General features: G+C 46.3%; 1 protein-coding gene across 1 annotated transcript in view; it reads left to right on the plus strand.

Moving 5' to 3' along the window:
- The window catches only part of MAP2K1 (mitogen-activated protein kinase kinase 1), a 102,532-nt gene that overhangs the window by 79,646 nt on the left and 10,073 nt on the right, over nt 1–12,813 (plus strand). The window lies entirely within an intron of this gene.

Genomic DNA, 12,813 nt, shown 5'->3' on the forward strand with positions numbered 1-12,813 from the left:
TTTTGGCCGGGCGCGGTGGCTCACGCCTGTAATCCCAACACTTTGGGAGGCCGAGGTGGGCGGATCACGAGGTCAGGAGTTCAAGACCAGCCTGGCCAACATGGTGAAACCCCATCTCTACTAAAAATACAAAAATTAGCTGGGCGTGGTGGTGCGTGCCTGTAATCCCAACTACTTCGGAGGCTTAGGCAGGAGAATCGCTTGAACCCAGGAGGCGGAGGTTGCAGTGAGCTGAGTCTGTGCCACTGCACTCCAGCCTGGCAACAGAGCAAGACTCCGTCTCAAAAAAAAAAAAAAATTTTTTTTTGGCCGGGCACAGTGGCTCACGCCTGTAATCTCAGCACTTTGGGAGGCCGAGGCGGGTGGATCATGAGGTCAGCAGTTCCAGACCAGCCTGGCCAACATGGTGAAACCCCGTCTCTACTAAAAATACAAAAATTAGCAAGGCATGGTGGCAGGCGCCTGTAACCCCAGCTACTCCGGAGGCTGAGACAGGAGAATCGCTTGAACCCAGGAGGCGGAGGTTGCAGTGAGCCGAGACCGTGCCATTGCACTCCAGCCTGGGCGACAGAGCAAGACTCTGTCTCAAAATAAAAGTTTTTTAAACAAAGACATTTCTAAGTGTCTAAACTACCCTCTTCATTAAAAACCCAAGAGTAGCCTCTGTTGCAATAACTATTTTAGTCAGAAAATCAGGTAACACAATACAAAAGCAGTTTAATAGCTGAGAGGAATTTGTTTATACTCTTGGGGAGACCCATAAGGAAAAACAGGTTTCTCCCCCAAAGGGAGTCTGGTGCCTCCTTTTTTTTTTTTTTTTGAGGAACTCCAGGCTATTATAAACTATTTTAGGTTTCTCATGCAGCAGAGGGTGCAAGAGAAAGGAGAGAGAGCAGAAGTAAATGAAGAAAACAATTCTGTCAACTGAGAAGAAGAAAAATTTGTCTCAAAAAAAGACAGGGTCCTAGACAGAGAAAAAACAAACCCAAAACATAAAATCCTTTTAAAGACACACACACACATATCTTGGATGTTAGCTTTTAATTAAGCTGACTTTTAACCATTGAGCTCCTTTAAAAAAATCTGTTTAAATCTCATTGCCGTATTTCTGCTTGGACAAATTGCTGCTATTTCAGAAGTACCAAATATCAAACCTTTCAGAAAGGGCTTGATTTAGGAACCAAACCTAGGCTGTCATGAAAAAAAGAAGGCAGAACCCTATGTATGGAACTGCAGCCTGAGGTGATAGCTATTGCTCCTTCAGTTTGGCCTGGCTAGCAAAAACGTGGCATTGTTTTGTGAATAAAGCCCCTTAAGGAGTCAAATCAAAAATCTTTCCTTTTTTTCTTTTTTTTTTGTTTTCTTTTGCTGGCCGTTTTTCTCCCTCCACCATGCCACTTTTTTTTTCTTGGTTTTTTTTTTTTTGTGTGTGGGAATTTAGCCACTTCAGAGGCCTTGTTCCCCATAATTTGGAACTTTCCTTCAAATTTGATCAAGTTGCATAGAGTTGGTCAAACCCAAGGGGAAAAAGACCGAAACAACAACAAAAAGAAACAGTAAAGCAAAACAAATGATCACACAACCTATACAAGTACTGAGAGCTCTAATGGTAAGGAGAAATTAAGACCAGCTGGTTGTTAATCATAACTGTAGCCAAGACAAACCCTAATTCAGTTACTTAGGGATGGGTTTCATGCTGAAGACTGCCCTCTACCATCCTAGAAGCAGGAAAAGACTCAAACCTGTCCTCCCTGTTGGAAGCAAGCTCAAAACTCCATAAAGGAGTTACTTGCCTTCCATTGTCACGGAAGCAGGAAAACTTGCCTTCCTTGTGTCGGAAGCAAGTAAAACTCAGAAACAAAAAAGGAGTTGTACAGCAAAATAAACTTTAGATCACCTCCAAATTTTGGGAGATCGGGGATTCTCTGGAGGAGGTGCTTCCAGGCGTCAGCAAATTGTCTGATTGGTTTGAGGCACAAAGATAGCTCAAGCTGGTACCAGCCACCAATAGGAGATTTGTCAAAGGTCAGGGGCCCCTCCACTCAGAATCCCTTGGTGGTTACCAAAATGTGAACCCTGAATAACTGAGACAGGTCTCAGTTAATTTAGAAGGTTTATTTTGCCAAGGTTGAGGACCCTGTGACACAGCCTCAGGAGGTCCTGATGACATGTGTCCAAGGTGGTCCAAGCACAGGTTGGTTTTATACATTTTAGGGAGACATGAGACATCAGTATATGTAAGATGTTCCTTGGTTCTGTTGGGAACGGCAGGACAACTTGAAGCAGGGAGGGGGCTTCGAAGTCCCAGGTAGGTGAGAGACAAACAGTTGGATTCTTTTGAGTTTCTGATTAGCCTTTCCAAAGGAGGCAATCAGATACACATTTATCTCATTGAGCGGAGGGATGGCTTTGAACAGAATGAGAGGCAGGTTTGCCCTAAGCAGTTCCCAGCTTGACTTTTCCCTTTAGCTTAGTGATTTCTGGGGCCCCAAGATTTATTTTCCTTTCACAGGGGCCATGGTAGGTAGAAGCCAGGCTGAGAAGGAATCTGATTCCTTATATTGGTTATATTTTCTTCTGAAATAAATGTTAGCTTTTATTTTCCCTCCAAGCTGCAAGAGCCATTGAACTCTAACTTCTGTGCTTCTCACATTTAAAGCCTCCTGATTTGAGTACTTAGTACCTGCCAGACATTAGCAGGTAGGAGTTACTATTCCCACCTGACAGTCAAGGAAAGGCTCAGAGAGGTTCTGTAACTGAGCTGGGGCCACAGAGCTAGTAGATGATAGAGCTAGGATTCAAACCCAGATCTGCCTAACTTCAGATCAAGGTTAGTGGTGCTGTTTCCACACCACACTAAATGGCCTACTTAATAATGAAATTTATGATGCCAGGTGATGATAAGAATCACTGGGTGTTAAGATTCTTGGTTGCTAATGAACTTGAATTAACTCAAACAATAAAGATGATTTTTTTTTTGTATCAGCTAACCAAACCCCAGGAAGGATAGAAATACAGCTGGCCTGATGGATAATTGTATCCAGGGACTCAAATGCCATTAGCTCTTATACTTTGATTAAAATATACTTTAAAAAGATGCTGTTAGTGGCCGGGCGTGGTAGCTCACCCTATAATCCCAGCACTTTGGGAGGCCAAGGCGGGCAGTTTGTGAGGTCAAGAGATTGAGACCAGCCTGGCCAACATGGTGAAACCCCGTCTCTACTAAAAATACAAAAATTAGCTAGGCGTGGTGGCAGGTGCCTGTAGTCCCAGCCACTCAGGAGGCTGAGGCAGGAGAATCGGTTGAACCGGGGAGGCGGAGGTTGCAGTGAGCTGAGATCGCGCCATTGCACTCCAGCCTGGCAACAGAGCAAGACTCCATCTCAAAAAAAAAAAAAAAAAAAAAAAAAAAAGATGCTGTTAGCTAGCCTGGCCAACATGGCGAAACCCCATCTCTACTAAAAAATACAAAAATTACCTGGATGTGGTGGTGGGTGCCTGTAGTCCCAGCTATTTGGGAAGCTGAGGCAGGGAGAATTGCTTGAATCTGGGAGGCAGAGTTGTAGTGAGCTGAGATCGTGCTACTGCACTCCAGCCTGGGCGACAGTGTGAGACTTCGTCTCAAAAAAAAAAAAAAAAAAAATGCTGTTAGATCTCTCCCTCTCACTTGTTTCCCTTTCGATGTTGGCTTTCTTCTCTCGGGCCAGCTGTCTACCAGATGGAACCATGGTTTCCTGCTTTACAGTTTTGTTATCAGAAGAGTTTTTCTCACTTCAATTAGAAAGTTCTGAGCGAGGACTCCTGATTGGACTGTTAGGGGTCGTGTGCCCAGACCTATGAGATCACCGTGGCCAGGTGATAGGGAGCTGTAAGTGGCCCAGCCTGGGTCAGGGGGCTGCCCTGTAGCCAGGGACAAGGTTCTCATTGTGTCAGTCTCCACCTTAAGCTGCATTTGCCCCAAAGAAGTATGTGTGATGAGGAGACAAGGAATGCCTGACATCTGTCTTTAAATTGTCAAACACATTCTTCTAAGTCTTCCCATTACGGGTTATCCCAAGCTAGGAATAACTGGTGAGTAGTTTCTTGACCTTTTTTCCAGACCTTTTTTGGTGAATTATGTTAAGCTGTGACCCAGGCACAAATGGGGAGGCCATACTTTGGTGGAGCCTGGGTCACATAAATATGGTGACCTTACTAGAAATTCTTTCCTACTTACTCATTGTTTAATAATGAACAAAACTCTGGCCTATCTTCTTTTGTCATTGTTTAACACCCACCTCACTACCTCCTACCTCTCCTGCTAAATAAAATTAGCCTTCAGCAGGTCAAAACAGATTTTTAGCTAACTTCCGTTTCTTGAATAGCATATGATAAGAACTCAAGTTAGCCAGGTTTGTTCTCCTGCCTGTAGGTGGTTGATTGGGTTTGTGATACTGTGATACATTGCATATCTGCTCCTCTGAGGTAGCCCAAATAATCTGGTGGGGGAAATATGCTGTTTTAATGTTATTTTGTGACCTTTGGCAAGAGATTTTATCCTCCAGCCTCAACTTCCATATCTGTAAACTAGGACTATTCTGCCAAATATTACGAAGGGTCATGAAAAATGAGAGATCAGGCTGGGCGTAGTGGCTCACGATTGTAATCCCAGCACTTTGGGAGGCTGAGGCAGTAGGCTTGCTTGAGCCCAAGGGTTTGAGACCAGCCTGGGCAAAGCAGGGAGACCCTGTCTACCAAAAAAAGAAAAAGTTACTTGGGCATGGTGGCGTGTGCTGAAGTGGGAGGATCGCTTGAGCCTAGGAGGTCGAGGCTGCAGTGAGCCATGATCATATTACTGCACTCCAGCCAAAAAAAAGAGTGCTGTCAGGGAATCTGGGATTCATAAGCATTTCCCTTGACTGCTCTTCTTTCCTTTCTTTTATTATACCTCTCTTCTCTCTGTACCCCCTATACCTTTTGCTCTGGCTTTTGTTACATCCTGTATTAAAATTTTAGATAATTTACTTTATGTTATTTTACTTTTTTGAGACAAAGTCTCGCTCTGTCACCCAGGCTGGAGTGCAGTGGTGCAATCTCAGCTCACTGCAACCTCTGCTTCCCGGGTTCAATGAGTTCTCATGCCTCAGCCTCCTGAGTAGCTGGGACTACCGTTGCACACCACCATGCCTGGATAATTTTTTTTGGTATCTTTAGTAGAGACAGAGTTTTGCCACATTGCCCAGGCTGACCTTGAACTTCTGGCCTCTAGCAATTCGCCCGCCCTAGCCTCCTGATGTGCTGGGATTACAGGCCTGAGCCACCATGCCCGGCCTAAAAATTTAGATAATTTATTGGAATGTTGTGTGCTAATGAAAAGCAAATCCTAAGCTCCAGTAACATCATCTCATGTTTAATTGTCAGGGTTTGTGGGCCCTCTGGGTCAGGGGATGAGCAGTGAATTGGCAGAGAGGGGTGTAGGGAGGGTAGAGAAGGAGAGCATTTCAAAACTAATGAGGCTTGGGAGGGAAGGAAGAAAAGAAACTTAAAATGCAGTTTCTGGGCTTGGTTGTAAAAATCTTGAAAGTGAGGGAGATAAAAATAGTTGCTTGTTAGGACCTGGCAGGCATGCTCTGGAGGCTCCCTGTTTGAATTCAGTTGCTAATCAGGAGGTGGGAAACAACCTCTGGTTCCTGCTGTTAGCAGGTTTCTTGCAGTTGGCCTTGTCAAGAAGGATAATGGGCTGGAGCTGAGAAAGAAGCATCGTGCTCACTCGCTAAACTGGAGTGGAGAATTATTCTCTCCTTACTGAATTTCAGGGATTTCAGCCTGCCCCAAGTCAAATCCTTGTTCCCAGAAATAAAGCTCGTTACATCTGTAATGTGAATGATTCCTTCCCCGGCCACAGCTCAATAACGGCTCTTCTGAAACTTTGGAGTACAACTTATTATGGGTTGCCTTTAGTCCTGTTGTCTGGGCCCTGATTTTTTAGATCCTGGAGAGAACGCTCCCTCAGGGGTTTGAGTTCTAACCCTTGGCCCTATCGTTAACTCCCTGCGCCACCCTAACAGGTGACGCCTTCCTATTCTAGGCCTCAGTGTTTCTCATCTGTGTGCAATGGTTTATAATGCTTACCTCACAGTGTTACTGTAAGGATTAAAGAAGATAGTATATTTGAACTGGGGAGGCGGAGGTTGCAGTGAGCTGAGATCATGCCACTGCACGCTAGCCTGGGTGACAGAGTAAGACTTTGTCTCCAAAAAAAAAGGATAGTATATTTAAAAGGCCTGACATAGCAGGTGTTCCATAAATCAGAGCTGTTGTAGGATCTTCTTAGGTCTGCTAGGCTCGCCTGCACCTCTCATTCTCCCACCTAGTCTCTCAGCTGCATCCCGGCTTTTTTTTCCCAGTGCTCTTGGGGAAGGAAATTTGGGTGGGGGAAAAGAGCTTACATGTAATGGCTAATTGAAGAGTTGGGGATTTTCTCAGAATTTTAATTATCTCTGCTACTTAATTAGCTCCCTGAGGCCATGGATGGCTGGAGGTGGCTCTGTAGAGGGTGCGATTTGACTCATCCAGGTCAGCTCCCTTTCTCTCTGTTTCTTCATCTTTAGTGGGGAGAGTTATTAAGGCTTTGCCAAGGATACTAAGAAGAGGTTGTTTGAAGCCTAAAGTCACCATTTTAAAAAATCTTCATTTGCCTTTTTTTAAAATCCTTTAACTGTTGCTTATCTACTTTTGGATTCAGCCTTTGTCACAGATGAGCAAGAATCCAGCTTCCCTGTGTCACTCTGCTTGCTTCTCAGCAGCCCCTCGCTCCTTCCTTCCACCTCTTCTCTTTCTTTTGGGCTCCCCACTTCCACCCCTCCTCTGCCTTTCTCTTCCCCCAAGCCCCACCGTCTTCCATCTTGCCTTAGGGAATTCAGCTGCTTTTAATATTAGCCTAAACCAAACAAAATGAAGGTATTAGGATATAGTGGAAACACATAGAAGGCCGAGATTCACCTTGGTTCATCTGCCTGCCAGGGCCTTGTCAGCTACTCAGGCTATCATCTGATGGGTGGCACCCATCCCACCTGGTTGGAAGAATTTAGAACGAGTCCACGGGGCCTTGACCACATCTTCATCTTTGCCCTTACACGTGCACATGTTCTTGTCATTTGTTGGATTCTGTCTCCCCTGATGGTGACAATCCCTGTGTCCTTTTTACTCTTAGCTCAGTGCAGATACTCTGTGTTTCTAGAATAAATAAATGACTCCCTAAATTGTTTTATCCAAACACCTTATTTTAGAGGGGTAGAAAATACTTAATAAACTTCAAAATGTGTGCTCTTGAGGGAAAAATCAGGAAGCTTTGAATAGTGTTATTTCTGGGACAGAAAATATCGGAGAAGAACATACTTTCTGAGTTTTTCATAAAACCTCCTTGTTCATTTTTGAGGAAGGAGGGGTTACCCATACTCATTGTCACAGAAGCTGAGCAGAATTGGGGTTGTTAGATCTCAGCCTCCTGTGGGATTCCTAGGGAAGCTTATGAGCCTGGGAGCCTACTGGGTGGGTGGTTGATGCTTCCTCCAGAATGCAGCCTGGCCAACCAGCTGCTGGGGACCCTCTCAGCATCACCTTTCAGTTATCAAAGGATCAGAAAGAGAACACAAGGCCCAGAGGTGGCCTCAGGAAGTAGAGAAGTACTGGGCCTGTGATTTGAATGTTTGAGGGCTCTGCTAGGAGAATGTCAGAGGAAGCCCAGTTAATCCTCCCAGGACTCCAGGAGCAGGGCATTATCCCAAGTTGGGAAGGGGATTCAGAAGAACTAGGCATCTAGGAGTAGAGGTGACAGGGTGATTTGAAAGGAAGACTTTTTAGATGCAAGGACCAGCACAAGAGAAGGCGAGACTCTTACACAGGGGCAGTTAGAGAGGCAGGCCAGCCCCAACCAGGAAGAAGTGGATGTGGAGATGTGTTGTGGTGTGAAGTTGGAGAGGAAAGGAAGAAACAGTGGAGGGCATGGAAAGGCGGGCAGAGGGGCTTGGGACTGTGCTCTGAGGCAGAGGGGAGCCATGGCAGGCTCTGTGCAGGGGCTGTCCCGCTGGAGGAGTGCTGGTTTCTGTGTAGGCGGGGGGAGGGAGAAGATGCTGGAGACAAGAACAGTGTGTGAAGGCCTGGCTATTGTGGGAAGCAAGTGTGGGGTGCTGAGGGAGATCAAGAAATGAACTCTCTCTGGACTTGTCTGCCATCATGTACCTCTTTTCTGTCCCCAGAGAAGAGCTAGACTTGGGTGTAGCAGGAGCAGGGGCAAGAGGGATGTCCTAGCCTGGCGGCTCCAGCAGCGTGCTCTGGGGTTCAGTGATCTCGTGCCCAGGTTTCCAGGTGGCTTCTTGTGAGGCCCTCCGGGATCTGGCTCCCAGGACCAATGTGGTCTAGCAGTGAAAAGCCCCTCAGAATTTCCCTTCTCCTCCTCTCCAACCCCTTCCATCTCTGCTGCCTCCTAGGCAGTGTTTTTCCCTGGAGCGGGTGGGAGAAGCTGGAGCTGACAGCCAGGGATGGCGGCAAGCTGTGTTATGTAAGTTTGAAAAAAGGAGGCTTGCTTGCCATGTGAATAGAGATCAGATACAAGGACAGCTAGAGGCAGCACAGCCATGCCTGAGCAGCAGCTGTAGTCTGAAGAGAGGTGTCTGAGCCAGCAGAGGAAGAAGCTGCTGGACTGGGTGGAGGAGACTGTGTTCTTGTGGGGAAGGAGAGGTGTCTGGTTCTGTGAACTGCCGATCTTGGAGGGCAGCCTGTGAAGCAATCATTGTCTATTCCTATAACATGGTGTGCTGCTTATATGCCATGCCTTATTACATCAATCCTGGTCTGTAACTTGTGATGGTATGAGAGCCGCCATTGTGACTGTTTCAATCATGGCAAACCATGGCCCAGAAAAGTCAAGTGACTTGCTCAGGGCTGCGTGTAGAGTGTCAGGGTCAGGATTTGACACAGGGCTTCTGTCTCACTAGCCAGTGCTGCTCTTTTACTCTAAAACAGGCTTAACAGATCATGCCTAAACAGCCCATGGGGAGAGTGTGGGCCGGGTGAGGGAGCCTGGTGCCGTGTGGCCTGGCATGGATGAGAGGCAATGGCACTGGGTGGGAGGAGTGGAAGAGGGCTTGTGTTGGAGCCCCTTGGTGTGCCGCCCCAGCGGGCGCTGTCACACCCCTTACCCTTCTCAGTCTCGTTCCATTTTCAGCATCATTTTCCAAATCCTGAGCACCTGACCTCCAGGGGCCAGGCACCCAACACCGGTCCTCTGAGGGGCCATGGGCATGGTGGGATGAGGAGGTACACCTCCAACAAGCAACTGCTGGACTCATGCCTCGGCTGAAGTGTTTGTGGGCCCTGTCCTAACACTAGGCCCAGGGAAAGAACAGAGCTCGCCCCTCTCCTCCCGAAGTTGAGAATCTTCCCATGGTTCTCTGAGAGGCTGCATGGCTCGCTCCTTCTCTCTGTTCACATCATTGCTCAAATGTCCTCTCCTTACAGGGCCGTTCCTTGCCACCCTGTCACAACAGTACCCCCTTACTCTCTCTGTCCTCACAGGGTTTTATTATATATATATATAAAAATCTGTGTATATATATTTAACATATATATACTATATATATACGTGTATATATATAGTATATATGTGTTATATACACACACATATATGTTATATATACACACATATATGTTAAATATATATACACAGATATGTGTGTGTGTATATATATATACCTATATATATATATACACACAGGTATATATATATATACAGGTATATATATATATATATACAGGTGTATATATAGAGGTATATATATATATATATATATATTTTTTGAGACAGAGTGTCACTGTTTGCCCAGGCTGGAGTGCAGTGGCACGATATCGGCTCATTGCAACTTCTACCTCCCGGGTTCAAGCAATTCTCCTGCCTCAGCCTCCCTAGTAGCTGGGATTACAGGTGATGTGCTACCATGCCCAGCCAATTTTTGTATTTTTAGTAAAGACAGGGTTTCACCATGCTGACCTCAAATGATCCGCCTACCTCAGCCTCCCAAAGTGCTGGGGTTACAGATGTGAGCCATTGCGCCTGGCTGGGTTTTATATTTTTCTTTGTGCCACTTAAGACCACCTGATGTTACACATTTGTTCATTGATTTGTCTGTCTCCTCACAATAAAATTTAAGCTTCATGACAGTGGGGGACTTGGTCAGTTTCTTGACTGCCCACACAGAGCCCACAGGTAAGGTAGCAGGTGTTCAGTGGACAGTAGGTGATGACCGTTAGAGCACGGCAGCAGGGTGGGTAGAAGAGGACAGGTGTAAGTGTCAGAGGGCCTGGGATCTGCTTTCAGCTTTACCCAGTTTTTGCTTTGTGACTTTGAACAAGTTGCAAGTTGCTGGATCTCTTGGGCCTTAGCCTTCTTTTTTTTTTTTTTTTTTTTTTGGAGACAGAGGAGTCTCACTGTCACCCAGGCTGGGGTGCAGTGGTGTGATCTTGGCTCACTGCAACCTCTGCTTCCCGGGTTCAAACGATTCTCCTGCCTCAGCCTTCTGAGTAGCTGGGGATTACAGGCGTGTGCCACCACACCTGGCTAATTTTTGTATCTTCACTACAGACAAGGTTTCACCATGTTGGCCAGGCTGGTCTTGAACTCCTGACCTCTGGTGATCTGCCCACCTAAGCCTCCCAAAGTGCTGGGATTACAGGCGTGAGCCACCATGTCCTGCTGGGCCTTAGACTTTTTGTTTTCATCATGAAGGGGAGGAACTAGGTGCCCTCTAAGGCTGCTTCTGGCACCTCTCTTCTGAAAGTCTATGTGTAGGAGACGAGGGTCGCAGAGGGGTTTGCAAAGATTTGTATCCTGTGTTCCTTTACTGAAGAGCCTGACTTGGGTCTGCACACTGTGGGGTAGGGGAGTGACATGATGAGGGCTGGGTCTTAGGAGGACTACACCAGTGATGCAGTGTGTGCATGCATGTATCCATGGTGCATTTAGAACCATTCATTCAACAAGGGCTTTTGGAGCACCTGCCCTCTGTCAGATACTGTTTGGGCTCAGGGCTTAGAGTGGTGAGGCAGACAGCCAACGTCCTGCCCTCCTGCAGCTGATTGGGGCAGAGAGAGGCTAGAGCTGGCCTGGAATGGTGATTACCCCCAGGCTGAAGATGAAGAGGGGCCAAGTGGAGTTGGGGCACTGGGATATTAGAGGGTCATGATTTTTTTATTATTATTTTTATTTTTATTTATTTTTTTGAGGCAGAGTTTCACTCTTGTTGCCCAGACTGGAGTGCAATGGCGTGGTCTCAGCTCACTGCAACCTCTGCCTCCCAGGTTCAAGTGATTCTCCTGCCTCAGCCTCCTGAGTAGCTGGGATTACAAGCATGCGCCACCATGCTAATTCTTTATTTTTATTTATTTATTTAATAAATATATTTTTTGAGATGGAGTCTGGCTCTGTCACCCAGGCTGGAGTGCAATGGCATGATGTCGGCTCACCACAACCTCCTCCTCCCAGGTTCAAGTGATTCCCCTGCCTCAGCCTCCCAAGTAGATGGGATTACAGGCACCCGCCACCACTCCTGGCTAATTTTTGTATTTTTAGTAGAGATGGGAGTTTCACCATGTTGGTCAGGCTGGTCTCAAACTCCTGACCTCAGGTGATCTTCCTGCCTTGGCCTCCCAAAGTGCTGGGATTATAGGTGTGAGGCACCGCCCGGCTTTTGTTTTTCGATTTGTCCTTGGAAAGATACTTAAATAGACCTGCTTGAATCTGTTTAAGAATAAATAGCCAGCCATGGTGACTCACGCCTATAGTCCCAGCTACTTGGGAGGCTGAAGCAGGTGTATTGCTTGAGCCCAGGAGTTCAAGCTCAGCCTGGGCAATGTAGTGAGACTCTGTGTCTAAAAAAAAAATAATAATAAATGCATTCATATAACAGTATCAAAGAGAAAAATAATGAAACGTTATTAGTGGCTCTGCTGGGTTGTATTGTAGGAGGTTTGGGTTTTTTCTGTGATTTTCTAGGTGTCCTATATGGTGTCTATATTATGACTATTAATATAGACACCATATAGGTTTAGGATGTCATGGTTTAGCATGTTTCCTAGATATGGTCTTCCCTCAAAGTGAGTGTCATTGTTTGCTGATGTCTGCTCCACAAAGCCCTGCTCCAGGGGCCTTCACCAAGTCCCAGCCTTGGTTTTCTCACCTATAAATGAGGATAATTGACCCTGGTCTATGCACTTCACAGGACAGTTGTATGAATCAGAGGATACAGCGGAAGAAAAAATGTTTGGAAATTTAGGTCTCTGCAAACTAAGGGCCAATGTACTAGTATTTGTGACAGTGACCGGATGGGTGGGATGGGGTGATAATAAGAGTGCAAGGAAGGGGGATGGGGGCATCGTTTTGACTCTGAGGAGCAGCTTTAAGGCCTCTCACGTTCCAGCTCCAGGTAGCAAGGGGTTCCCCTTGACTGGCAGGGTAGATGTACCTGTGTAGGCTGGTAGGTGAGTGACTCCAGTGGAATGGAATGGAATCATGACTCAGCTCCCACCCCTGCCACACATATTCATAAGAAAAAGACCCACATGCTCCGTGCCTGGTGCAGAAGTCTAGAATGGGAATTCCCGCCAAACCCTGTCCCCTTCTAGCCTGTGTAGCCTCAGCAAGCAGATAGGTCTTATTGTTTGTTTTTTTCTGCCTCCTTCATGATCCAACCATAGATACTATATTTTACCAGTAGGGGTGGTTGAAGCAACAGACTTTGAAATCCTGACTGTTCATGATAATGGACTCCTTCCTGTGGA

Source organism: Gorilla gorilla, chromosome 16 (assembly GCF_029281585.2).
Source record: "Gorilla gorilla gorilla isolate KB3781 chromosome 16, NHGRI_mGorGor1-v2.1_pri, whole genome shotgun sequence".
NCBI lineage: Eukaryota > Metazoa > Chordata > Mammalia > Primates > Hominidae > Gorilla > Gorilla gorilla.